This window comes from Macaca mulatta, chromosome 4, assembly GCF_049350105.2.
Source record: "Macaca mulatta isolate MMU2019108-1 chromosome 4, T2T-MMU8v2.0, whole genome shotgun sequence".
In the NCBI taxonomy this organism is placed as follows: domain Eukaryota; kingdom Metazoa; phylum Chordata; class Mammalia; order Primates; family Cercopithecidae; genus Macaca; species Macaca mulatta.
Genome location: NC_133409.1, coordinates 42,336,496 through 42,363,992, shown reverse-complemented (window position 1 = coordinate 42,363,992; position 27,497 = coordinate 42,336,496). Strand labels below are relative to the sequence as shown.

At 40.0% G+C, this 27,497-nt stretch overlaps 1 long non-coding RNA gene across 1 annotated transcript; it reads right to left on the bottom strand.

Moving 5' to 3' along the window:
- Positions 1–558: 558 nt before the first annotated feature.
- On the bottom strand, positions 559–13,318 carry LOC144340286 (uncharacterized). The gene is made up of 3 exons (XR_013416224.1): positions 12,876–13,318; positions 11,993–12,514; positions 559–4,250 (listed from the first exon to the last, which is right to left on the bottom strand). It is a non-coding gene; the product is annotated as an uncharacterized LOC144340286 (long non-coding RNA).
- Positions 13,319–27,497: the final 14,179 nt, after the last annotated feature.

The following is a 27,497-nucleotide window of genomic DNA, read 5'->3' as shown; positions in this document are numbered from 1 at the left end:
TCACAGTGTTATCTCAGACTGAAGAAATAGATTTTCCCTGGATTCCCTGAAACTCCCCATCCTTTACTTTCCAACCAAATAAAAACTCCCTGCCTCTTCTTTTTGTTAAGGTGGATTTAAGAGATTTTTGCCCTCCCATCTCATTTTGGGCAAATCAAATAAACCCTTCTCTATCTCCAAGCACCTTTGTGTCAGTGTTTGGCCTCAGCTGCACGCCGGGAACACTAGCGTAAATTTGGGGTTCTATGACATGCTTATACCAGAAAGCAAGGAAAATACCAGCAGAACACACAGATCCACTTGAGGGTTTTCCATTGTCAACTGATGTGACATCTGAGGATGTGAAAACAATAATGACTACAACTGGTTGAAAAACATTGAATAAAGGCATATTTTATTTTATTGTACTTTATAATGCTTTGCAGATATTACGTTTTGTACAAATTGAGATTTTTCTGGCAACTGTGTGTTAAGCAAGTCTATTGGTGCCAATTTTCCAACAAGTGCTCACTTTATGTCTCCATGTCATATTTTGGCAATTATCACAATATTTCAAACTTTTTCATATTTTATCTATTATGGTGATCTGTGATGGATCCTTGATGCTATTATTGTAATTTTTGGGGGGTGCCATGAACTACATTCACGTTAGATGATAAACTTAATAAATGTATGTTTTATCATGACTGCTCTACCAACTAGCCATTCCCCATCTCTCTCCTGTTTCTCAGGTCTCCCTATTCCCTGAGATACAATAATACCGAAATTAGGTCAATTAGTAACTCTACAATGGTCTCTATGTGTTCAAGTGAAAATAGAAGTCACACATCTCTCACTTTAAATCAAATTCTAGAAATGATTAAATTTAGCATGGAAAACATGTTGAAAACCAAGGTAGCAGAGTAGCACTTTTAATTTCCAAGAACTTTTCTTTTGTACCAAACTTAACTTTTGCAGCAAACAGCCAACTTGTGAATGCAAAGGAAAAGTTCTTGAAGGAAAGTAAAAGTGCTACACAGGTGAACACACAAACGATAAGTCAAACAGCCCTATTGCTGGTATGGAAAAAGTTTGAGTGACCTGAATAGAAGATCAAGCCAGGCACAACATTCCCTTAAGCAAAAGCCTAATCCAGAGCAAGGCCCTAACTTTCTTCAGTTCTACAAAGGCTGAGAGAGACGAGGAAGCTGCAGAAGAAAAGTTGGAGCTAACAGAGGTCAGCTCATGAGGCTTAAGGAAGGAAGCCATCTCCACAACATAAAAGTACAAGGTGAAGCATCTAGTGCTGATGGAGAAGCTGTAGCGTTATCCAGAAAAGTCAGCTCAGATCATCGATGAAGATGGCTACAAGAAGCATATTGTCTGTGGACAAAAAACAGCCTTATATTAGAAGAAGATGCTCTTCAGAACTTTCATAGCTGGAGAAGAAAAGTCAGTGCCTGACTTCAAAGCTTCAAGCAATAGCTGACTCTCTTGATTGGGGCTATTGCAGCTAGTGACCTAACATTGCAGCGAATGCTCCTTTGCCATTTTGAAAACTCTGGGAAGAATTATGCTAAATCTGCTCTGCTTGTGCTCTTTAAGTGGAACGACAAAACCTGGATGACAGCACATCTGTGTACAGCATGGATTGCTGAATATTTTAAGTCCACTATTGAGACCTAATGCTCAGAAAAAAATATTCGTTTCCAAATATTATTGCTCACTGACAGTGCATCTAGTCACTCAAGAACTCTGACAAAGATGTACAATGAGATGAATGTTGTTCAACACAACATCCATTCTGTAGCCCATGAATCAAGGAGTAATTTCAACTTTCAAATCTTATTACTTAAGAAATACATTTCAGCTAGGCATGGTGGCTCATGCCTGTAATCCCAGCACTTTGGGAGGCTGAGGCGAGCGGATCACGAGGTTACGAGATCGAGACCATCTGGCCAACATGATGAAACCCCATCTCTACTAAAAATACAAAAAAAAAATTAGCTGGGCACGGTGGTGCACACCTGTAGTCCCAGCTACTCAGGAGGCTGAGGCAGGAGAATGGCTTTAACCTGGGAGTCAGAGGTTGCAGTGAGCCAAGATTGTGCCACTCTACCCCAGCCTGGCGACAGAGTGAGACTCCATCTCAAAAAAAAAAAAAAAAATACATTTCATAAGGCTATAGCTGCCATAGATAGTGACTCCTCTGATGGATCTGGGCAAAGTCCATTGAAAACCTGGAAAGGATTCACCATTTCAGATGCCATTAAAAACATTTATGGTATGTAGGAAAACTCAGAATATCACCTTAACAGGAGTTTGGAAGAAGTTGATGTCAACTGTCATGGATGACTTTGAGGAGTTCAAGATTTCAGTGGAAGAAGTAACTGGAGATGTGATGGAAACAGCAAGAGAACTAGAATTAGAAATAGCTTGTAGATGTGACCCAATTGCTGCAATTTCATGATAAAACTTGAATGGATGAGGAGTTGCTTCTTATGGATGAGCACAGCATTTTCTTGAGATGGAATCTACTCTTGGTGAAGACACTGTGCATATTGTTGAAATGTCAACAAAGAATTTAGAATATTACATGTACTTACTTGAAAAAGCAACAGCAGGGTTTGAGAGGATTGACTCCAATTTTGAAAGAAATGTTACTGATGGTAAAATGCTACCAAACAGCATCGCATGCTGCAGGGAAATCTTTCGCAGAAGGAAGAATCTATTGACGTTAGAAAACTTTATTCTGTTTTAAGAAATTGCCACAGCCACCCCAAACTTCAGCAACTACCGCCCTGATCAGTTAGCAGCTGTCAACACTGAGGCAAGATCCTCCATAGCAAAAAGATTACAACTTGCTAAAGCCTCAGATGGTGGGTAGCATTTTTTAGAAATAAAGTATTTTTTCAATGAAGATATGTACACTGCTTGTTTATACATAACACTATTGCACACTTAATAGGCTATAGAACAGTGTAAACATAACTTTTACATGCATCAGGAAACCAAAACATGTGTGATTCACGTTATCGCTGTATTTGCTTTATTGTAGTGACCTAGAACTGAACTGGCAATATCTCCAAGGTGTCTGTGTATAAAAATCCATAGGTTTATAATGACACTTTAAAAAGTGGAAAAAAATATTTTATTGGTCACCACTGGAGGCAGCTATAGTAGAAACTAATTACTCTGAAAACTGGCAACACAAAAAAGTAAGCATTTATCTCAATTTTCCTATATGAACCACATTTCCAGGTGACCCAATAGCCATAATTTACAAGGGAAAGGATTTTATAAATTATTATTTACAGAAGAATCCCAGATAATATATCTCAAAAGAATGATATAATTAGAAAATCACCATTTAGCAACTCCTAGTGAAATAATTGATTCTGACAACAAACCACAAATGCTAAAACCATTAAATGGAAGTTTGATGGGGTTCTAGAAGTTTACAGCATGTTAAAGTGAAAAGCATGGTTTATTTTATAGCTCTAAGGGTGGGAAACACTTCTTGCTAATGAAGAGATCAGGCTATCACCCAAATCCAGCGACCAATTTTAGAATCAATCAGAATAGGACATTAAGCGGTTCCTGATGTCCCACAGTATGAATTCACAGAACTTACTTTTGCCAAACACTGACCCTGAATTCAATTAAATAAATTAAGGTGATAAGTTAGCTTTTAGCGCTAACTTACAATTTAGGTACAAGATGCGGGGAAGAGGAGCTAGTTGAATGATACCGTCACCATGAGGAAGTAATCAGGCAAACCTAGGATGTGGAACAATGGATATTCTATGTGCATTGTTCTACGGGACAATTACACCAGGTTTTTTCAGTAAGTCAATGGGAAGGGAAAAGAAGAGAGGAGAGGGGCTTGCTACAGATGTAAAAGACAAGGGGGTGTGACAACTGAATATAACATGTGAGTCTCATTTGGATCTTTATTTGGGAAAAAAAATTATCTTACAAAGATGTTTATTGGCTGGGCATGGTGGCTCACATCTGTAATCCCAGCACTTTGGGAGGCTAGGTGGGCTGATCACCTGAGGTCAGGAGTTCGAGACCAGCCTGACCAATATGACGAAACCCTGTCTTTACTAAAAATACAAAAATTAGATGGGTGTGGTGGCAGGGGCCTGTAATCCCAGCTACTCGGGAGGCTGAGAAAGGAGAATCACTTCAACCTGGGAGGCAGAGGTTGCAGTGAGCCGAGATCACGCCATTGCACTCCAGCCTGGGCAACAAGAGCAAAACTCCGTCTAAAAAAAAAAAAAAAAAAAAAAAAGATGTTTATTAAACCGTCAATGAACTTTGAATATGGTCTGGGAATTAGATACTAATGAATTATTGTTATGAATTTAGGTGTGATAGCGGTAACTCGTTATATTTCCCTCTTTTAGAGACACGTTGAAATACTATGTGGCAAGTGCCATTTTGCCTGGAATTTGCTTTAAAATTCTTCAACAAAAATGGGGGGCAAATAGGTGATTCAAGTGGGCAAAATGTTGATTATTTTTAAATCTGGATGGTTGCTGCTATGGATTGGACATGACTTGTATGTTCCCCACCGAATATTATGTTGAAATGTGATCCCCAGTGTAGTGATGTTGGGATGTGGGGTGTAGTGGGAGGAGTTTGGGTCACGGAGTAGAGCCCTTATGAATGGTTTGGTGCTGTTCTCAGGGTAGTAAGTAAGTTCTCCTGCTGTCCCGAGACAGGGTTGGTTTTGAGGGAATGGATTAGTTCCCAAGGGAGAGGGTTGTTCTACAGCCAGGAGGACCCCCAGGTTTGATCCGTCTTTGCACCTGCCTGCCTGCCATTTGACCTTCTGCACCACGTTTTGATGCAGCACAAAAGTCCTCACCAGAAGCAGAGCAGATGCCAGCACTATGCTTCTTGCACAGCCTGCAGAACATGAACTAACTCAATCTCTTTCTTTACAAACCACCCACCACAGGTACACCTTTATAGCAACACAAAACAGACTAAGACAGCAGGAATATGGGGTTTTATCACACTCCTCTCTCCATTTGTGTATATTTGAAATAAAGAGTTTTTAAGGAAAATGTAAAAATTTATGTGAGGTTAAAAAAGAAGTGCTTCTCCTATGATGATGAATTTTGGTTTAATTCACCTGATGTGAAGAGATGAAAAACAGCAAAAACAAAGACTTCACTTTGCTTCTCCTCTATATTTTTAGCAGTCTTTGGAGACTATTCTTTTTTTTTTTTTTTTGAGACGGAGTCTCGCTCTGTCGCCCAGGCTGGAGTGCAGTGGCGGGATCTCAGCTCACTACAAGCTCTGCCTCCCGGGTTCCCGCCATTCTCCTGCCTCAGCCTCCCGAGTAGCTGGGACTACAGGCGCCCGCCACTTCGCCCGGCTAGTTTTTTGTATTTTTTAGTAGGGACAGGGTTTCACCGTGTTAGCCAGGATGGTCTCGATCTCCTGACCTCGTGATCCGCCCGTCTCGGCCTCCCAAAGTGCTGGGATTACAGGCTTGAGCCACCGCGCCCAGCCGGAGACTATTCTTACTAGGGAAGAAACTTCACTGAGTCAAAGGCATTTCCTTCTCAAGTGCTAATATATTACCATACATTACCTCACATTACCTCTTACATAGTTCCCTCCTCAAAGAAACATAAACATAGCATAACAGAAAGGAATAGCCTTTTGCACGATTTTTCAGACATTGGCTCTCCTTGACCCCTGAGGTTTTCTTCTTTCTGAGTGCGCATTCCAGATGGCTGTGCTTTGAAATCCCGCACCTGCTCCAACCCTGATCCTCTCCTAGAAACTCCTCTGAGGAGGCATCTCTGGTCTCCCGGCCAGGGTGACCAACTCTCTTCTCTGTCCCTTAGTTTCCTTGCATACTCTCCCCGTAGCACTTAACATGTGATACGAAATGCATTTGTGTCTCTTCCCCGGACCATAACCTCCCTTAGGGCAGGGACTCAGCCTTTTAAACATTTCTTTCCAGTATCGAATATCTTCTGGCAAATAGCAGACTCTCAGTAGCTGCCAAATACACGCATGCTCTGGTACTAACTCCTGTAACCTTGGTAACCTTAACTAGGTTTCTACTATGAAAAATCTCTGTTCTTAATTTCCTTTATTAAGTATTAAGCTTTGGATGTTTCTGTCTAGCAAAAAGCCTGTACTCTGAACCAAAAATTTAATCCTCTACCGGTTTTGTTGATTAAAAGATAATACTTGTCTCTCAGGGTTTCTAAGGCGCCACGCCCAGCCAAGGGTTTTTATTTCTTGGCATGTGTCCAGGAAATTCCTAGTTAAGAATAGGCTTATGATAATCTGGTCTAGGATCTAGAAGATTTACAAGTCATAGGAGTTTTAATTTGTGGGATTCTGGAAAGTGAACTAGTTGCATAATTTGTATATATATATATATATCCATTTTCCTGAACTATTTAAAAAAAATCTTTCTTGCGATATGTCACATACCATAAAATTCAATCATTTCACATATACAATTCAATGTTTTTAAATATATTAATATATTTGTGCAAACATCTCTATAACTTTAGAACATTTTCAACACCACTCCCCCTCCAAACACCCTGCTGCCATCACTGCCCATTCTCTTTCCCTCCTTGGCCCTAGGTGCCCACTAACGTACTTTCTGTCTCTGTAGATTTGCTTACTCTAGACATTTCTTATAAATAAAATCATATGATATGTGATCTTTTATGACTTGCTTTTTTAATTTAGTATTTACAAGGATCATCCATGATGTATCAGTACTCCATTCTTTCTTCTGTGGCCAAATCCTATTTCATTGTGTAGATATACCTCATTTTGTTGATCCATTCATTAGATGATGGACATTTGGATTGTTTCCAATATTTGGCCATTATAAATGATAATGCCATGAAAATGGCAAATTAAATTTTTGTGTGGAATTAAATTTCCATCTCTCTTGGACATATATAGCTAAGAGTAGAATTGCTGGGTCCTGTGGTACTACCATGTTTAACTTTATGAGGAGCTGTCAAACTGCTTTCCATGGTGGTTGCATCATTTTACATACCCACCAACAATATATGAGGGTTCCAATTTCTCCACATCCTCACCACTTACTATTGTTCCTTCCTTTTATTACTATAGCTATCCTAGTGAGTGTGGTTTTGATTTGCATTTGCCTAACGATGAAAAGATGTTGAGCATCTTTCCACGTGCTCATTGGCCATTTATATAACTTATTTGGAGAAATGTCTATTCAAATACTTTGCTCTTTTAAAATTGTGTTGTCTTTTCATTGTTAAGTTATAATAGTTCTTTATATATTCTGGATTAAAGGCTCTTATCTGATATGTGATTCTCATAGTTAAGAAATCATTGGTTAACCCAAGGTCACAAATATTTAATCTGTTTTCTGCTGCTACAACAGAACACCACAGAGTGGGTAATTTATACACAAAAGATTTATTTGGCTCACAGTTTTGGAGGCTGGGAAGTCCAAGGGCATGGTGCCAGCATCTGCTTAGCCATCTGGTGAGGGCTTTCTTGTTGCATCATACCATGGCAGAAAGCAGAAAGGCAGGTGACAAATGAGACAGGAAGAAAATGGGGGTCAAACTTATCCTGGAGTCCTCTCCCTCAATAACTAATCCACTACCCTGATAACAGCATTAATCCATTCAGAAGGGCAGAACCCTCGCGATCTATACCTCTTAAAGGTCTTATCTCCTAGTACCACTCCATTGGCAATTAAATTTGACCAGGAGTTTTGGTGGGACATTCAAACCATAGCAAATCCCATGTTTTCTTTTAAGAGTTTTGTAATTTTAGCTCTTTCATTTCAATTGTCAGGGAAGCTAAAGATTACCTGTCCCTGTGTAAATTCTTAGTTGAGAGGAGCCCCTATAGCAAAAGCAGATCAACAAGAAAAAACAAACAAGTTTATTAACACGTACAGTGAACACCATGCAGGAAAAACCTCAGTGAAAAGTAACTCAAAGCAGTTGCTTAGAACTCTGGCTTATATTGCATCTTCAACAAAGAACAATAAATTTATAGAGAAATGACAGGACAAAGGAAGGCAATTTCCTTTCAGGGGTAGGAAACAGTGGGAAAATAACCATATGGGGGTAAACTAATGAAGTAACATTTATTTGCAGATTCCTCTGATGCCTTTGCTGGGCGAATAGAGTCTAGAGTTGTCTCCAGTAAAGTATAATTTATATCCTACTTTGAGGCAGAAAAGGGGAAGACAGGGAGAGCATTTTCCATTTGCTGCTTCTTAATTGCCTTCAGTCCCAAAATAATTGATAATTGTTTTAATATAGTGTGAAATAGTAGTTCAAGTTCATTCTTTTGCATGTAGAGATCCAGTTGTCCCAGCAGCATGTTTGGAAAGACTTTTCCCCATTGGAATTGTCTTGGCAATCTTATCTAACATAAATTTATATACATATACATTTATATACATATATACAAGTGTATATATGTGTGTGTGTGCAGGATTTAAAAAAACTTTTGTTGGAATATGATGGACATACAAAAAGATGTACATATTTAATGTATGCAACTTGATGAGTTTGAGGCTAAATATACATCTGTGAAATCATTACCACAATCTAAACATATCCATCACCTCCAAAACAGTTTCCTCCCACCCTCTATATTTATAATTGTGTATGTGTGTGTGTGCGTGTGTGTGTGTGTGTAGTATGTGATAAAACATAAGATCTACCCCCTTAGCAAATTTTTAAGTATGTAACACAGTTTCGTTAACTATAGGTATTATGCTGTACAGCAGATCTCTAGGACTTACTCATCTTTTATAACTGAAACTTTGTAACTTTTGGCTAATAGCTCCCTATATCCCCCTCTCGCCAGCTCCTGACAACCACCATTCTACTCTCTGCTTCTAAGAGTTTAACTATTTTAGGTTCCTTATATAAGTGGCATCAAGTAGTACTTGTCTTCCTGTATCTAACTTATTTCACTTAGCATAAAGTCCTCCAGGTTTATGCATGTTGTCACAAATAGCAGGATTTCCTTCTTTCTTAAGGCTAAACAATATTCCACTGTATATATATAACACATTTTCTTTACCCATTCATCCATGATGAATATGTAGGTTACTTAGGTTCATGCTGCAATGAATGGGAGTGCAAATGCTCTTTGAAATCTCAATTTCGATTCCTTTAAATATATACCCTGTAGTGGGATTGCTGGATCATATCGTAGTTCTATTTTTAATTTTTTTGAAGACCCTCTATATGGTCTTGCATATGTAGGCTGGCTTCTAGACTCTCACTGTATTCCATTGATCTATGTGTCTATCCTTATGTCAGTACCATGCTGGCTTCACTATTGTAACTTTGTAGTAAGTTCTGAAGTCAATGTGAGTCCTCCAACTTCGTCCTTCTTTTTAAGGATTCTTTCGATTATTCTGGGTCCCTTGCTTTTCCATATTATTTTTAAAATGCTGTATACAGCATTTTATCAACATAACATAACATTCACCCTATTAAAGTGTAAAATTCAGTGTCTTTTAGTAAATTCACTGAGTTGTTGAACCATCTAATTCTAGACTGTCTAACTTCAGAACATTTCATAACCCTCCAAAGAAAATCTTGCCATCTTAGTTTCTGATGATTTTTTGGCAGGTTTCATTCTTGACAACTTCTTCTTTTTTTTTACTTTAGTAAAACCACCACCTTGCCTTGAGCTATTTGCTCATTCAAAACTAAACCTTATTTAGGCCACTTGATATGATTCACCTTATCTCTAGCGAAATCTTAAAACTTTTTCAAGGAAGTGGTCAATTTATTTACATAAACTTGAAAAGGCTTTGCTTCTCATCACTTAAAACACAAGGCTTTGAGAATTACCCATTTGATTTTCTACTTTGCAAACTCACAAGTAACTCTATATTTGAACATTTAAATTGTCTGAAGTATTTGGAGAAATAATTTACTTCCTGGCTCTATATCCTTTTTAGTTATCTCTTCCTTTTATGTAAGAACTGCATTAATAGATGACTTCCAAGAATGTTGTGAGAAAAAAACAGTGAAAATAATTTAAGCAAAGTATATTCTGTACTCAATTCTACATCAACAATGAGTGAACCTCTTGTCCACACTCATTTGAAAATACTACATTGAATTCAGATGTAAAACTTTACTGAGTTAGGTCAGTGGAAACTTTGTCAAGAACGAACAAAACAATGAGGTTATAACTGGAGAATGTTCTGTTCTCTATCTTTTTTTTTTTTTTTTTTTTTAGACAGAGTTTCACTCTGCCATCTGCCACCCTGCCGCCCAGGCTGGATGGAGTGCAGTGGTACAATCTCGGCTCACTGCAGCCTCCATGTCCTGGGTTCAAGTGATTCCCCTGCCTCAACCTCCTGAGTAACTGGGACAACAGGCCCACCCCCACACCCAGCTAATTTTTTGTGTTTTTAATAGAGATGGGTTTTCACCATGTTGACCAGACTAGTCTCAAACTCCTGACCTTGTGATCCACCCACTTCGGGCTCCCAAAGTGCTGGGATTACAGGTGTGAGCCACTGCACCTGGCCTCTCCAGCTATTTTCGAAGTAATCAGAAAAGCCTTGATATCCATCATTCACTATAATGCAGCAAAACCTCACATTTTGACTTTAGGCACACCTGGGTTAGAATTCCATTAAACAGCTGAGTTACCTTAGATAACATAAAACAACTGTAAACCAAAAAGTATCTGAGACAAGTTGCAATCAATTTAGAAGTTTTTTTTTTGCTAAGGTTGAGGACGCACCCAGGAGACAGGTCTATGCCTTTCTCCAAAGATGATTTTAAGGGCTTCAATAATTTAAAGCGGAAAAGCAAGCTAAAGAAGGAATAGGGAGGGTATGGTCACATGATTGAATCCACATATTGCAAGACAAAAGGATCAGGTAGGGTAACAGTCAATTATGTATTTGTCTTGCACTCAGTGAATCCACACTTTACACAAGATAAAGTGAACACATTACCAGTGGTCTAGGAAGTCATTAGGTTCCCTGCCTCCAGACCCTATTCTCCTGCCTCAAACACAGAGTGAAGATATTTAATCTTTTATCTGTAGCTATCTGTTTAAGAACAAAAGGAACAGCAGGTGCTTGCATGAGTCAGCTTTCAGGTTAATTTCTCCTCTTGGCATACTGAATTGGGGTCCCAAGTTTTTATTTTCCTTTCATACAACAGACCTCTAGTCTCTGACCCTGAGCTTTCTCATCTATATGTGTAACCTGACTTCTTCCAGACTTCACCAGCTGGAGATGTAGATGAAGTCAGCTATAGTTTGAATGTTTGTGTCCCTCCAAATTTACTGTTGCAATTTAATCTCCAATGCAACCATATTAGAAGGTGGGGCATTTAGGTGGTGGTTAAGTCACGAGGGCTCCACCTCAGCAAGAAGGTACAAGCCTTACCAGACACCAAACCTGCTGGCACTTTGATCTTGGACTTCCCAGTCTCCAGAACTGTGAGAAATACATTTCTATTGATTATAAGTTATCCAGTCTGAGGTTTCTTTTTGTTTCTGTTTTTGATTTTGTTTGAGACAGTCTCACCCTGTTGTCCAGGCTGGAGTGCAGTGGAGCAATCTCGGCTCATTGCAGCCACCACCTCCTGGGTTCAAGCAATTCTCCCGCCTCAGCCTCCCAAGTAGCTGGGATTACAGGTGTGCATCACCAAGCCCAGCTAAAATTTTTTTTTTTTAATTTTCACTAGAGATGAGGTTTCACCATGTTGACCAGGCTGGTCTCAAACTCCTGATCTCAGGTGTTCCATCTGCCTCAGCCTCCCAATGTGCTGGGATTACAGGCATGAGCCACTGCACCCAGCCTAAGGTATTTTATTATAGCCCCAGGAATGGACTAAGATAAAGTCACATTAACAATCATGACACATTCTTCCTTGGCAACTTTCCACCCCAGACTTTGCAGGATTTCTGCTTCCCTGTCAAGTTCATCACCCCTGAGCGCTTCCAGGGCTGTCTCTCATGTGCTTACCTGCAAACAAGTTGGTTTCACTGCCACCATCAAGGGCGGTGCCCCTACTCAACACTCCACAGGGGGTCAGATCTGTTCTCCTGCTTCCCTGGGCAGGGCAAGCCCTGCTGTTGCTTCTCCAGTGAAAGCAGGAGTGTCCACCAGGTTGAGGGTGATCAGGCATCTGAAATCATTTTGTTTCTTAGAGTCACAAAGCCTCTACTCTGATCTAAGTTTCTCTCTTATCCCATGGGCTGGAGTTTGTGGAAAAAATCTTGAGATACATAGGTTTCCAATTCTAGGGCACAGAAGAATAACTTGGTGAGTTGTTAAAAATGCAGACTCATGAGCCCAGCCCAGGACTCTGGATTGAATTTCTCACGGTGAAAGTCCGCAGTCCACCTGAAAGCTAATCCCCGGTGTACTGATGATTTGGATAGCCAATGGTCTGTCGTTGGGATGACTAAGACAGACTCTCACTTCTTTTCTCTGTCTCTCCAGTTTCTTCCTTACAGTCTTGAGCTGACCGCTAGCCAGAGTGACCTATCAGAAATGCAAATCTCTATCATTCCATTTCTCACCATCCCGCAACGCGGTCACTTTCTCTCAATAATACAATACAACAAAAGCCCAATATATTAAACTGATGTCATGGGAGTTGCTCAGCTGAAGGGAACTCATGAGATGGGTTGATGGGGAGCGGGGAGCAGACCTCCACCCAGCCATTCAGTCTTCCCGATCCCTTCCCACCCCCTGCCAGCCCCAGCAGCAGCCCTGGACCACCTGTACAGAACCAATGACCATGGGACACAGCCTGAAAATCGCATCTCCAGGGGACAAATGCAAAACTCCCCGCATAACAAACAAACACACAAAAGCCTGGGGTAATCCAACCCCCACTCACCTCTCCAGCTTCATCTCTCCCATCACCCACTCAGAGGTACTCTATGTCCTACAGCTGTGCTGACAATACAGTAGTCACTAGCCACATGTGGCTATTTAGATTTAAATTAATTACAGTAAAACAAAAGAAAACATTGAGCCCCATTGTCAACTAACCACATCTCAAGTGCTCAGTAGCCACATGTGGTCAGTGGTGACGGTGATAGACAGCACAGACACAGAACAGTCGCATCATCACTGTAAGTGCGACAGGACAGCAGCGCCCTGGCGACACCAAGTTAACCACAGCTCCCAAAGCCTACATACTTTCTCACAGTCTAGAGCCTTCGCATATGCTGTTCTCTCTATCTAGCCCCTTCTTTTCTCTGTTGTCTATTTGGAAAATTTTCAGACATTTTTCAAGATTGTCTCCAAGCTCCCCCTGCCACGAGCCTTCCAGTCAATTTCCAATCTCCAGTCTCATTCAGAGATGACTTGAGCACTGTTTCCTTTCTGATCTCTTTATACCCTGAAATTCTTTTCAGATGACACTTTTCACATGGTTTTACAACTGTTTGCTTGGCTGTGTATATTTTATATTAGATGTAAACATAGATATTTTAACTCATCTTTATAGCCAAAGTAATCAATAAATATCTATTAAATTAATGACTTTATTGGAGAATAATCAAATTGCTGTATATATCTGAGTGAAAATGGCAATAATCATGCAAATGGTGGATGTGGTAGGCAGAATAATGCCAATCTTCCCCATAAAGATGTCCATATCTTAAACACCAGACTCTGTGAAATATGTTACCTTAGCAAAACGGACTTCACAGATGTTAAGTAAAGGACGTTGAGATGAGGAGATTATTATGAATTATTTAGGCGGGCCACATGTAATCACATTGTGATCCTTAAAAGTGGAAGAGAGAGGCAGAAAAGGAGGGCAGAGTAAAGCACTGTGAGAACGATTCAACCTGTAGTTGCTGGCTTTGAAGATGGAGAAAGAGTCCATGAGCAAAAATGAATGTGGGCAGCCCCCAGAACCGGGAAAGGTGGGGAAACTGATTGTCCCGTACGGCCTTCAGAAGGGAACACAGCCCTGCCTACGCTTGGATGTTAGCCCAGTGAGACTCATTTCAGACCTCTAACCTCCAGAAATGGAAGATAATAAACTTGTGCTCTTTTAAGTCCCTATGTTTATAGTAATTTGATAGAACACCAAAAGGAAACTGATATGGTGGAGTTAGAAAGGGAAGGGTGTTAGTACAGAAAGAATGTGTTTCACTGGGCAACTGCTCAGCCTTGAGGTCTCAGGGTCCAGTGGAGGAGGAGGCCACACTGCAGCAGGACCGGAACATTATTGCTGGCCCCGAGGCACAGAGGATGTGCCCTGGGCTCTTGCTTTAGTTTGAGGAGTTCTGTCAGGTGTGAGGAGGGCTTTCCTGTGCCCCTGGAGCTTGTGATTTTGGTACAAGTCGGAAGATAAGTTTTCTGTATAAATCTAATAGTGCTAACACCTAGTTTAGACTTTATCCTCTTTGAGGGCACAGAAAATTACCAAACACCTCTTAAAAGTCCACAAGTGTATAGCCCATTGCATGACTTAAGCAAATATTTACAGTGTGACATGTAAAAGACACTGTATAGCTTCACAAACACACTGGAAATTTTGTTTTGTACAGTGTAAACAGAGTAACTTGCATTATAACTATAATATATCCACATACGCAAGGAAGAACTTCCTATTGCGATAAACTGTAATTATTTACTATCTAGTTCCCAATCAGGGTTTCAGTATGAATTGAATAATTTTTGTGATCTAACTTTTTTGAAAAAGCATTTCTTTAACAAATATCTTTTATTCCCAGAACCGATCAAACCCCTGTAGATGCAACGATAAAAAACCTGGTCACATTCTAGCAGTGGGGACAGAGCTATAAAGCTGAGAACTCAACAAAGTGTTAGCAGCTTTGTGATAAGAGCTCTGAGGTCACGGTAGTCATCATGGCCACCCCCACCCTTAAGGAAAGGTAATGATTAAACTATGTTTTAAGGATAAGTTGGTGTCTGCCAGGTGAAAAAGGTGGAGTAAGGGTGGCTCCACAAATATAAATGAGGAAGGTGGCATTGCCAGCAGATGTCAGCTCAAGCCATGATCCTGGGTCCTGGTTGACTCAGGAAACTGCAGTCATTCCACACTGCAGGCCCAGAGTGTACGTGGAGCCAGTGAATTCTAGGAAGACCTCCCTGAGGAAGTGATGCTCTGAGCTGAGATCTGAAGGAAGAATGATAGTTAACCAAGTGAGAGGTAGGGAATCATAGCAGGCAGATGGAACAGCACATGCCATGGTCCTGGCGCAGGATGAGAAAAGAAAGAAGAGATGATTGGTTTCCTCTCCTGGAGCAGGTCAGCCTCTGGGAAAGGTCAGGCCTTCATCTTCTTCACACTCCATCGCCACTTCACCACTCTTCACAATATCAGTATTGATATTAGGTGGCAAATATTCCTACATTAAGACTGTATCCAAAGTTGGGATGTTTTTCAATTTTCATTTAAACATTTTTCATTCATAGTTCTCAAATTTTAAATTTCAGATTTGCATGCAGAAACAATCAGTGGCCCAGGATCATAAGATCTAAGTTCTAATTACTGTGTGATCTTGGTTAATCACTTAACTTCTCTGGGTTTCAGTTTCTTCGTTCGTAAAATTAGTAGGTTAGACCATACAGCTTCTACAGAAGCCCTGAGAGTTCTATATTTATAAGGTTTTAGGGATTTAAGGCTTGAAGGGGCCTTGGCATGGCATAATTTAGAGCAAATTATGACATGGCTTCTATCCCAGCTCTGCCACTTTATAGCTGTGTGACCTTGGGCAAGTACTTAATTTTTTTTCTGATCCACAATTTCTGAATATAATAATATCTACCCTGAAAAGTTAGGAGAAACCCATATATATTTATACATATGAGAAACCCACATATACAGAAGCTATTTTTATTATAACAGAAATGCACTATTTTAATACTTTGATATGTTTTATAACTTTTTTTAAAATTGTGAAACAATATATAACAGTCTCAAGAAAACTTAGTCTTTGTCAGAGTTTTTCCAAGGAGAGTAATAATTTATCTTCTGCAGATGTGGGCTGTTATTATCACCAACTCAGACACACAGATAGAAAATAATATTTACTAGCATGTGCCCTTCCACTGAAAAGACCATTGAACTTGAGAACTTGAGAGGGCTTTTTCTCACCAAATAAGAGATTGAAGAAGAGAAAAGAATTAGTATCAACAGGGAACTAACATCTACAACCTAACAATTTTTGTTTGTTTCAGCTTCCATTCTAAGAGGCATTGTCATTAAGATTTAAGGAACAAAATGTAGGAAGTGAACCCATGAAAATGACAGGCTGTGAGAATGCTCACTGGAGAATTCAGTTTAGTTCAGTGCAGTTTTAGAAAAACTGAATTATCGGTGAACCCACCTCCAATATTTCAACATGGATTCTTTTTATTTTCCCTAAGTGTTGGCCAGTCTGAGAAATAAAGAGAAAGAGTACAAAGAGAGGAATTTTACAGCTGGACCACTGGGGGTGACATCACATGTTAGTAGGTCCATGATGCCCACCTGAGCCACAAAACCAGCAGGTTTTCATTAAGGACTTTAAAAGGGGAGGGGTGTACAAACAGGGAGTAGGTCACAAAGATCACATGCTTCAAAGGGCAAAAGGGAGAACAAAGATCACATGCTTCTGAGGCCAATAAGGATCACAAGGCAAAGGGCAAAGCAAAGATCACAAGGCAAAGGGCGAAATCAAAAACTCCTGATGAGGGTCTATGTTCAGCTGTTCACGTATTGTCTTGATAAACATCTTAACAGAAAACAGGATTCAAGAGCAAAGAACTGGTCTGACCTCAAATTTACCAGGGCTGGGGTTTCCCAATCCTAGTAAGCCTGAGGGTACTGCAGGAGACTCAATCCTTATCTCAGCTGCATGGTACAGACACTCCCAGAGCAGCCATTTATAGACTTCCCCCCAGGAATGCAATTCTTTTCCTAGGTTCTTAATATTATATTCCTTGATAGGAAAAGAATTTAGCGATATCTCTCCTACTTGCACATCCATTTATGGGCTCTCTGCAAGAAGAAAACTATGGCTGTATTCTGCCTGACCCTGCAGACAGTCAGACCTTATGGTTGTCTTCCCTTGTTCCCTAAAATCTGTTCTTTTTCAAGGTGCACTGATTTCATATTGTTCAAACACACATGTTTTACAATCAGTTTGTACAGTAGTGGTCCTGAGGTGACGTACATTCTCAGTTTACGAAGATAACAGGATTAAGAGATTAAAGTAAGACAGGCATAAGAAATTATAAGAGTATTAATTTTGGGAACTGATAAATGTCCATGAAATCTTCACAATTTATGTTCCTCTGCCACAGCACCAGCCGGTCCCGCTGTTCAGGGTCCCTGACTTCCTGCAACACTGAATAAGAGAAATCATTTTCACCTATATTTTACCTACATAGGCTGTAGTCCTGAGATCCCATTCATATGTAGATCCTTTTCTTTTCTTTTCTTCCCTCTTTTTTTTTTTTTTTTCTTTTTGAGATGGAGTCTCACTCTGTCACCCAGGCTGGAATGCAGTGGCATGATCTCAGCTCACTGCAACCTCCATCTGCTGGATTCAAGGAATTTTCGTGCCTCAGCCTCCCGAGTAGTTGGGACTACAGGTGCACACTACCACACCCAGCTAATTTTTGTATTCTTAGTAGAGATGGGGTTTTGCCATGTTGGCCAGGCAGGTTTCGAACTACTGACCTCAAGCGATCCACCCACCTAGGCCTCCTAAAGTTCCGGGATTACAGGTGTGAGCCACTGCACCTGGCCTTATCTTCTCTTTTCTAAATAACTATGACAGAAACAGGGCTATGTGCTTCTAATAGTGATAGATAAAATTAGATTTTTGAAGCTACATTCTTCATTATATACAAAAAATGATTTAAATGATTCGAGTTTTGAAATCTACAAAATTTGCATTGCTTTACTAAACCTTTAAAAAATTACACTATTTATTCCATTTTTTCCATTTCTTCCATTTTTGGCCAAATGACATATTGCCTATGTAGGAAAAAACTCTCAGTGCAGAACACCTATATTAAAATTATATTTCAAAAACATTTTTAAATGCAGGGCTGAAGTTATGGAGCAGTAAGGCAAGTCCTTAGAGGTCCCAAAGAACAGCTATGCTGAGGGCATCATCTTCATCCTGGTGGCCTGGGCATGTAGTCTAGGAGTTAAATCAGTCAGGTTAAAGCCCCCTGCACAAAACATAAAGAGAGAATAACTGGGGACATGGAAACCCATTCTGCAGAGACAGATGCTAGCACTACTTGCCAATTATAACCTCAAATCAGGAAGAAAAAGAAGGAAAGAGGAGGCTGGGTGCGGTGGCTCACACCTGTAATCCCAGAACTTTGGGAGGCTGAAGTGGTCAGATCACCTGAGGTCAGGAGTTCGAGACCAGCCTGACCAACACGGAGAAATCCTGTCTCTACTAAAGAATACAAAATTAGCTGGGCATGATGGTGCATGCCTGTAATCCCAGCTATTTGGGAGGCTGAGAGAGGAGAATCTCTTGAACCCGGGAGGCGGAGGTTGTGGTGAGCTGAGATCATGCCATCGCACTCTAGCCTGGGCAACAAGAGCAAAACTCCATTTCAAAAGGAAAAAAAGGAAAGAGGAAAAGAAAAAGGTAAGAAAAGAAGGAACGAAGGGAGGGAAGGATGGAGGGAGGGAGAACCAAAGAATACAATCATTTGTGACACTTGTTCAAGATGGTAAGGCAGACTTTATTCAAGGGAAGCCATGGTCATAGGTATAGGGAGTATTGTAACAGGGTCTTCCAGTTGCAAGAGATATTTGGCTCAACTCGTACTCCAACAAGAATAAGTGGAGATTTTTAACCAAAGAGCAGAGTGGGGATCAGTGAACAGAAAATTACTCAGGGGAAACATCAAGGACAAGAGTTTCTGCCTAGACTGATCTAACAGGATAATTGCTGAAGGCAGGCCAGGGGATCAGATATGGAGGGGGCTCAGATAGCAAAGGTAGGAGATTTTCTAGAGCTAAGCTGACTTAGCAAGATCCTTGCTCACACTGGATTGTACGTGGACAGGGAAGGAAGCCCAAGGTTGGGCCTAGTCAGAAAGTGCTCAGGAGCCTGACTAAAGTTTTGATCAAAGGAGTGAGTCTTTGTCAGAAGGAAGGATGGATAAGAGAGAGAGAGAGGAAAGGAGGAAGGTAAGGATTTAGGGAAAGAATGAGAGAGAGTAAAAGAAGAAAAGAAGACAGGGAGAGGAAACAGAAGGGAAGGAGGAAGAGTCACTTCAAAGAATTCTTTCCATAAACTGATCCTTACGTTGACTTGCAACAAAATTCACATCATCTGTGTTCCCAAATTGAAGCCCCAAGCTGAAAATTTAGTGTTAAATCTCCAGGTTGATAGTGTACCAACGTGTTTAGCAGAAGTAAGTGCAGTCAGTCCTCCACATCCATAGGTTCCACACCGGTGGATTCAACCAACTGCACATGGAAATTATTTAGAAAAAAGAATAGATGGTAGTGTCTGTACTGAACATGTGCAGACTTTTTTCTTGTCACTGTTGCCTAAGCAATACGGTATAATAATTATTTACATTGCATTTACATTGTATTAGGCATTATAAGTAATCTAGGGAGATGATTTAAAGTATACAGGGGGATATATGTGTAGGTTATATGCAAATATTACATCATTTTACATCAGGGACTTGAGTATCTCTATGAATTTTGGTATCTGCAGGATATCCTGGAACCAATCCCCCATGACTATTGAGGGACAACTGTGTGTGTGTGTATATGCATACACATATATACACACATATGTATGTGTTTAATATGTTTAAAGAAATAATAGAAGAAATTAAAAATGACATAGAGAAATAAGAGGCCATTAAAATAGTCCAGTAGATTTGAAATACTGAAATAGAAAATGTAAAATTAATATTTGAAGTTAGAAACTCATTGGATGTATTGAACAGCAGATTAGACATATATATATATGTATACACACACACACACACACACATATATATGCCCTGGGAGAATATACTTTAAATCCAAACATCGAGGATTTCCCACAAAAAATGTTCCAATTTGAATGGAAAGTCATGACCTCAGGCCATCAAGGAATCAAGCTACCATAACTATGAGTCAACAAGAGTGAAAAACAGCAGAATGAAACCCATGATTCCCACTGATAATGAACTTAACAAATACAGGACGTTTCATAAGTGTGTTTAATATGTTTAAAGAAATAATAGAAGGAATTGAAAATGACATAGAGAAATAAGTGGCTATTAAAATGGTCAAGCAGATTTGAAATACCAAAATAGAAAATGTAAAATTAATATTTGAAGTTAGAAATTCACTGGATGTATTGAACAGCAGAAACAGCAGATTAGACACAACTGAAGAGATGATTACCCAAACATAGCCAGAAAGGTGATAAGATGAAAACTGGGAAAGAGAGATTGGAAGGCTTGGGGCATAGAATGAGAAACCATAAAATATATCTAACCAGTTTTTCAGAGTGAGCTAACAGAATGAAGGAGAAATGTTTTTGGAGAAATTGGATGAGAAATTTTTGCAACTTATAAAAGGTAATTCTCAGATTCACTGAGTCCAAGGAAATTTAACAAGATTTTAAAAAAATACCTATATCTCTAGACAATACATTAAAATAAACAAGCCAAAGAGACACACTGAAAAGAGAAAATCCAAAAGTAGTTAAAAGTAAAAGATATTCACCTCAAAGAATCAATGATTAACACTGCCTTCTCAAAAGCAAGAGTGGAAGTCAAAAGATTGTGATACATTGTCTTCAAAATACGAAGAAAAACTCAGTACAACTGTCTTTCAAGAACAAGAATAAAATACATTTGCAGACAAAGACAGATTTTGCTAGCAACAGACTTCACTAAAGAACCTCTGAAGAAAAAGGGAAATGATCCCAAAGAAATATCTCAGATGCAAAATGGAATGGTGAGTGAAGAAAACTATAACACCGGGCTCCGTCTAAGGAATCACTGATGGCATGAAATAATAATATCAACAGTGACCACTTTTTGCAAGTTTAAAAATTAGGCAGAGCCAAAATATGGAATAAAAATAGCATTGCAGTTGGGTGAGAGGTAATCAGGGTTGAAGCATTCTAAGACCTTAATGTTTAAAGGGAAGGTAAAAGTTTAAGTTGAGACTTATTAAATTAAATGTAAACATTAAAGTTTCTAAAATAACTATTAAATACCTAGACATAGAATGTATAATTTCTTTTTTTTTTTTTTTTTTTTTTTTGAGACAGAGTCTCACTCTGTCACCCAGGCTGGAGCGCAGTAGCGTGATCTGGACTCACTGCAAGCTTTGCCTCCCAGGTTCACGCCATTCTCCTGCTTCAGCCTCCTGAGTAGCCGGGACTACAAGCGCCCCTCACTGTGCGCGGCTAATTTTTTGTATTTTTAGTAGAGACGGGGTTTCACCGTTTTAGCCAGGATGGTCTCGATCTCCTGACTTCGTGAGCCACACACCTTGGCCTCCAAAAGTGCTAGGATTACAGGTGTGAGCCACCGCACGCAGCCAGAATGTGTAATTTCCAAATTAGCAAAGGGAAAAAAATGGAACACAAGTGAGGGAGACTTTAAATCAATCCATTTACATAAGTCAAAAAAGACAAAACTAAACAATATACATTTTGACATACTTCTGTGATGACATTAGTTCTTTTTAAGCAAAGGAATGATTAACACAAAGTTTAAACTGGTATATACCTCTCTCCCAAGGATAAGGGAGAGCCTCCCCCGGCCCAGCCCAGGGGGAGCTGGTTGGATCCTTAAAGGAAGTAAATAGAAACCTCAAGTTAATTTGAGGAGAGGTTAAGAAAGGGATTGTGTACAAAAGTAGGGGCAGTGTGTAGAAAAACAAGTTTAATGCAATACTCCATTGGCCAAAACTAACCAGAAGTTGAAAGGCAAAGGAGGGTGCAGATGGTGTCCATAGGCATCCTCTCCCTACAGCCCAGAACCGGTGAGGCAGTGAAGAGGGAGCCAGGTGAAGGGCAAACCCAAGATTACACTCAGTGAGGCTCATTTCATCCTCCTTTTTAAAACAGTGAATGTACGTTATTTATACCAGTTTGTATGCATGATATATTTTACTAGGGAAAAAATACAATAAAATAAATAATGTTTGGGCTTTTCTTTTCTCATTGAAAACTTTTTAAATGTTTCAAAAGTAGGAAGGGGAGCAAGGAAAGTAAAAAACAAAAATTCAAATGACTAGTAATCGCCATTGTTTTTCTTCTGTCGTTATCTATCTTTTTCTACATCTATGTATCCTCTGCTATGGTTTAAGGGTTTGTATGCCCCTGAAACTCACATGTTGAATTCCTAACCCCCAGGGTGATGATATTAAGAGATGGGGCTTCTGGGAGGTCATTAGATTATGAGGGTGGAGTGTTCATGGATGGGATTAGCTCCTTTATAAAACAGGCCCACAGAAAGAGTGAACCAGGAGGAGAGCCCTCACCAGGCACTGAGTCTGCCGGTGCCTTGGTCTTGGACTTCCCTCCAGAACTGAGAGAAATAAACTTCTAATGTTTATAAGCAACTCAGTTTATTGTGTTTTGTTATAGCAGCCTGAATAGACTAATACACTCTTATCTGCCACAAGGATGGCAAAATATTTTAAATGGTCTCAATCTTAAATTGTCTCAAGCACAGAGCACCTGACGCAGCTGAAGCCAGTAGCAAAGTAAGGGGCAAAGAAGCTTAAATCAAGTTTGGCCTACAGCTGTCTCCTTACGTATTTTAAGTTCGGCTTAAAGGCTTCTCTGTACCTGTGGAACTATAACCGCAATGGATTTGTAAACAGACTGTAACCTACTCTTGTGCCAATCACTGAGTTTTGACCAATCAAAGAGGGCCAACCACTTCAACCGTGTTCAAATAAAGCAGGCGCCACACTGTGACCAATCCGGCTGCTTCTGTACCTCACTTCCGTTTTCTGTGCTTCCTGTTCTCTTTCTGTATATAAATCTCCTTACACCACACAGCTGCACTGGTGTCTCTCTGAGCCTACTCTGGCTTGGGAGGCTACTTTCATTCGCAAATTGTTCTTTGTTCAATTAAATTATGTTAAATTTACTGTACCTAAAGTTTTCCTTTTAACACTCATTTATCAGATCTGTCAGCCAAGAAATAAAGGCAATTTCCAAGTTTCTCACTGGGAAGTCAGGGATGACACTGACCATTTATGAGGAGGTAGTTGGGTAGATCAAAAATGGCAGACTGGAAATGAATTAAATCCCATTTATGTGAAAATAACATATAACATAAATAAAAATTAAACAGAAAAAAAAATTTAAACATAAATAAGTCTAAAGATCATAGACAAAGTGGTTTTCCTTATTTTTTTTTTTGTTGTTTCAGTGTTCTTGATTATAAAAAATATTGTATTTAAAAGCATAGTCAAGCAATAATAATGACTAACAACTCCTGGGTGCTTGTTTTCTGTCAGGCGGGGTTCTGAGTGTCATACATGCATTTAGTCCTTTTGTCATGACTGAAACCCACAAAATAGGACTATTAGTACCTTTTTATAGACGAGGACACTGGGGCATAAAGAAATCAAATCACTAGACAGTGGTGGAGCTGAGCTAATGTCCTTCACCCCTGTGGCCTTGAAGCTGCTTGGACTATGGGGCAGGATGCAATGGGGCACCCTAAAAGAGGGCCTGTGGAACTCAAAGAACTATGTGGAACACAGTTTGAAGTCTACTGACTTAGAGGGCAAGAAGAACTTAATAATATTTGGGAAAATATTGGAATTGAGTATTTCATTTGATACAGGGCTTCCCAGAAGCCAAGAAACACTGGGAACTAGCATGGTTTCGATAAGGATTTCTTAACCTATGGCTCATTGAAGGCCCTGAAGTCAAAGGTAAGCTCTTGTTCATGTGGTTACCTAAGTGTCATAGATATCCTTGCCCGTGGAACTAAGTTTCCCTTTAATGTCCAAGTCAGGAATAATCTGAGTCTCCAGCAGGGTTGGGTGACCACAGTCCAGTCTTTATCCAGCTTCTGATAAATGGAATCTGGGAATTTCTAGGCAAGCCCACATGTGCCAAAGATTGTCCTGATTGTAGCTTGCCATCCCAGTCAGACTTCTGGCTCTACAATGTAGTTCCTCCCTTCTGCAGGTAATTTCTTACCGTTTTATATGAGAAATTCTACCCATGGAGCATAATTACAATATAAAACATTGGTTAAGGCCACAAACTTAGAGATCTAACAGACCTGGGTTTGAATCTTGTGTCAAGCACTTATTAGGTGTGAGCAAGCTGTTTAACATAGCTTCGGTTTCTTCATATGTAAAGTAAGGATTATAATATACACCTAGAAGACTATAGTGAGAGTTACATTTAGTAAACATGTGCCTGGGACATCCGATGTACTCTCTGAATGGTAGCTCTTGCGGAATTATTAATTTTTGCAACAGAGACTTCTAAAAAGATGCAGAAACTTTAATTCCATAGGACCATTTCTCATATCAACATTCAAGAATGCCAAAGACATTCAAATAAGGCAGATTAAGTTACATTAGTAAAGGCAACTTTACCAAGAGTTACACTAAATAATTCTGGTGATCTAATTTGATACATATGGTGATTTAGTTTGAAACAAGCTGGAACCTGAAATCGTACTAGGGGTGAATGGTTAATATTTTACTTAAACTATCATCAATATCAGTTACCTTTATTGCACTTTTCTCATGAATTAAGTCAACTCAAAACTGAGCTTTCTGGTGAATCGTAGAATACAAACATTATTTGTGGTAAACTGAGACTAGATGCACAGGTTCCAGATGTGTACATGGCAAACTTTACTCCTTATTTGGAAATTATAAAGTATGTTTTGCTTGCTAAATAAATGGGAATTTGTTCCAATCTTATAAGGAGGGGGAAAACAAGGGTAGTGAAATTCATCTCCCAGAGAGCACTTCTCCTTTTGCTTCCTAGAATATCACCGAGCAGGGCATGTAGATTTCTTTAAAACAGGATGAGAGAGTTTTTGCCTCATAATCAAAACTTCTGCATTCAGTTTTACAAAGCTCACTCACAAACAATTAATAGTGTTTGGGTCAAAATTGAGAAGCTAAAATAGTTTTGAAATAACAAATCCAAAACAACAAGCAAATGTATTAAAGGATTTGTTCAAATCAACCTTTCGTAATCTGTTCTTCTCTTTAGGCTGCGCTTAACTGCTGCAGCACCGAGAAATAATGCTGTCACAGTGGTATGCAGCCTACTCCAACTGCTCATCCAAAGTCTTATTTATTTAGTGATCATTTACTTCGCAGTTATTATGCATTAAATTATACTAACTTAAGTATAGCACATTATATTTTTATATTTATATTTTTCTAACATAGTTTTTCCTCACAAACAGACTTGTCCTTCATACTACACTTGGTGAGGTAGTCCAGTCAGTGTTCTAGGACAGACGCCCCCAGCCCCCAGGCCGTGGACCAGTGCAGTCCATGGCTTGTTAGAAATCAGGCTGCACAGCAGGAGGTGAGTGGCAGCGAACATTACCACTGAGTTCCACCTCCTGTTAGATCAGCGGGTGGCATTTAATTCTTACAGGTTCATGAACCCTATTGTGAACTGCTCATGTGAGGCATCTAGGTTGCATGCTCCTTAGGAAAATCTGAAGCCTGATGATCTGAGGTGGAACAGTTTCATCCTGAAGCCATCCCCTGCCCTCATCTATGGAAAAACTGTCTTCCACAAAACTTATCCTAGGTGCCAAAAAGGTTGGGGACTGCTGTTCTAAGACATATCTTAAGCATCTTAAGGAGGGGAATATAAAGATGCACAGAGGATTCTAGTTCCTCACCAGATGGTGAACTAAAGCTTAATGCCATCATTCCTCCCCGAACTAAGCCCAGAAATGTCATGGTGAAAAGAAAGTGGATGATGGATCAGGACATAAAGACTCTGAGAAACCCCAGACAAGATGAAAAAAAAAAGCCTGTATCCCAGGGTTGGAGCCAAAGAGACCACAGGTGCAGCAGGCGGGGACGAGCTGTGGAGAGCTTTCTGGTGGTGGCCATTTCTCCACCGCGTGTGCCCTGCTGGATCATCACCAGCCAGGGTCTATAGCACTTGTCAGAGGTTGTGGCATCACATCAGGACACCCCTGAAATCAGGTCACTGAGAAGAGTAACAGCAGGCAAGGCAGACCAAGTGCTTCCTGATCATTCCTCCCCCAGTCCCACCCAGGCCATCCCTTGGGACCACGAGATGACAGCCCAGGAGGTAGCGTTGGGGAAGGCCTGTGCAAGGTGAGATTCAGAAAAGTCCCCTGAGAAACAGGATAAGGAGTGTTGGGGGCATAATAAACGAACCTCACCTCACATCAGAACCCTCCAAGCCGAGAAAGTACACACACACTCACTCCTAAAGCATACTTGGAAAAGCAAAAGCTAGGACGTGAGCCTCTATCCCTTCTCCCAGGCACACACAGCAGCCAACAGCAATGTGTTAGGTTCTTGGGCAAATAACAGGATGTTTGATGAGCCATGTGCAATTCTCTTGAACTTATCAGTTGTTTCACATAGCTTGACTCTAGATTGATTGGTGAATGAAATGGGTAGGGAAAAATAAAATCCCAATAGGTAACTGAAACACACTCCTATTACAAAACACAGATTAACAAGAGAAAAACAGACAGACATTTATTAACATGTATATTTCATGTATACATGGAAGACACCCAGACAATGGGTAACTCTCAAAGAGGTGTTTGGAATTTCTGCTTCTACAGTGAAGAAGTGAAGGAAACATCATCCCCAAATATAACAAATTGGTATATTTTGAGCTAAAAAACATTGGAAAAATTACAGTTTCAGAAAAAGTCTAGTCTCCCAGTCTTTTCCTGCATGTGGCAAGCCAAAACGATTCCTTTGGGAGGGCTCCCTTCTCCTTACCTGGGTAAAAGAATATTCCTTCTCACTGGAGACTGAGATTTGGTGCTGCAACAGGCCTAGGTAAATAAACTTCTGGAAGTAACCCTTATTTTCCACTAGTTTTACATACTCCAAATATCTCCTAGTGACTCCCCTAGAATTTACTGTCCCCAGCCAGATCCCCTTTCTCCTGTCATTTCTTCACAAATTTATTGTTGTTTATCTAAAAAGCATAAAAGCATCTTACTTTGGCCGCTTATTGAGACTTCCCTCTCTTGTGAACATCCCCGCGTGAATGTAAAATTAATAAAATTCACATGCTTTTCTCTTTTTATTCTTCCTGTCTCAATCTGTTTGGGGGCAGGGAATGTATGTCAAGACTTTTGTATTGAGTGATACATTTTGTAGAACAGAACAACACAACCGAAGTAGTCCCACCAAGGGCTCAGACACTTCAGGAATGAAGGTTTGAAAACAATCAAGGTCCGGGCGAGGTGACTCATGCCTGTAATCCTAGCACTTTAGGAGGCCGAGGCAGGTGTATCACTTGAGGTCAGGAGTTCG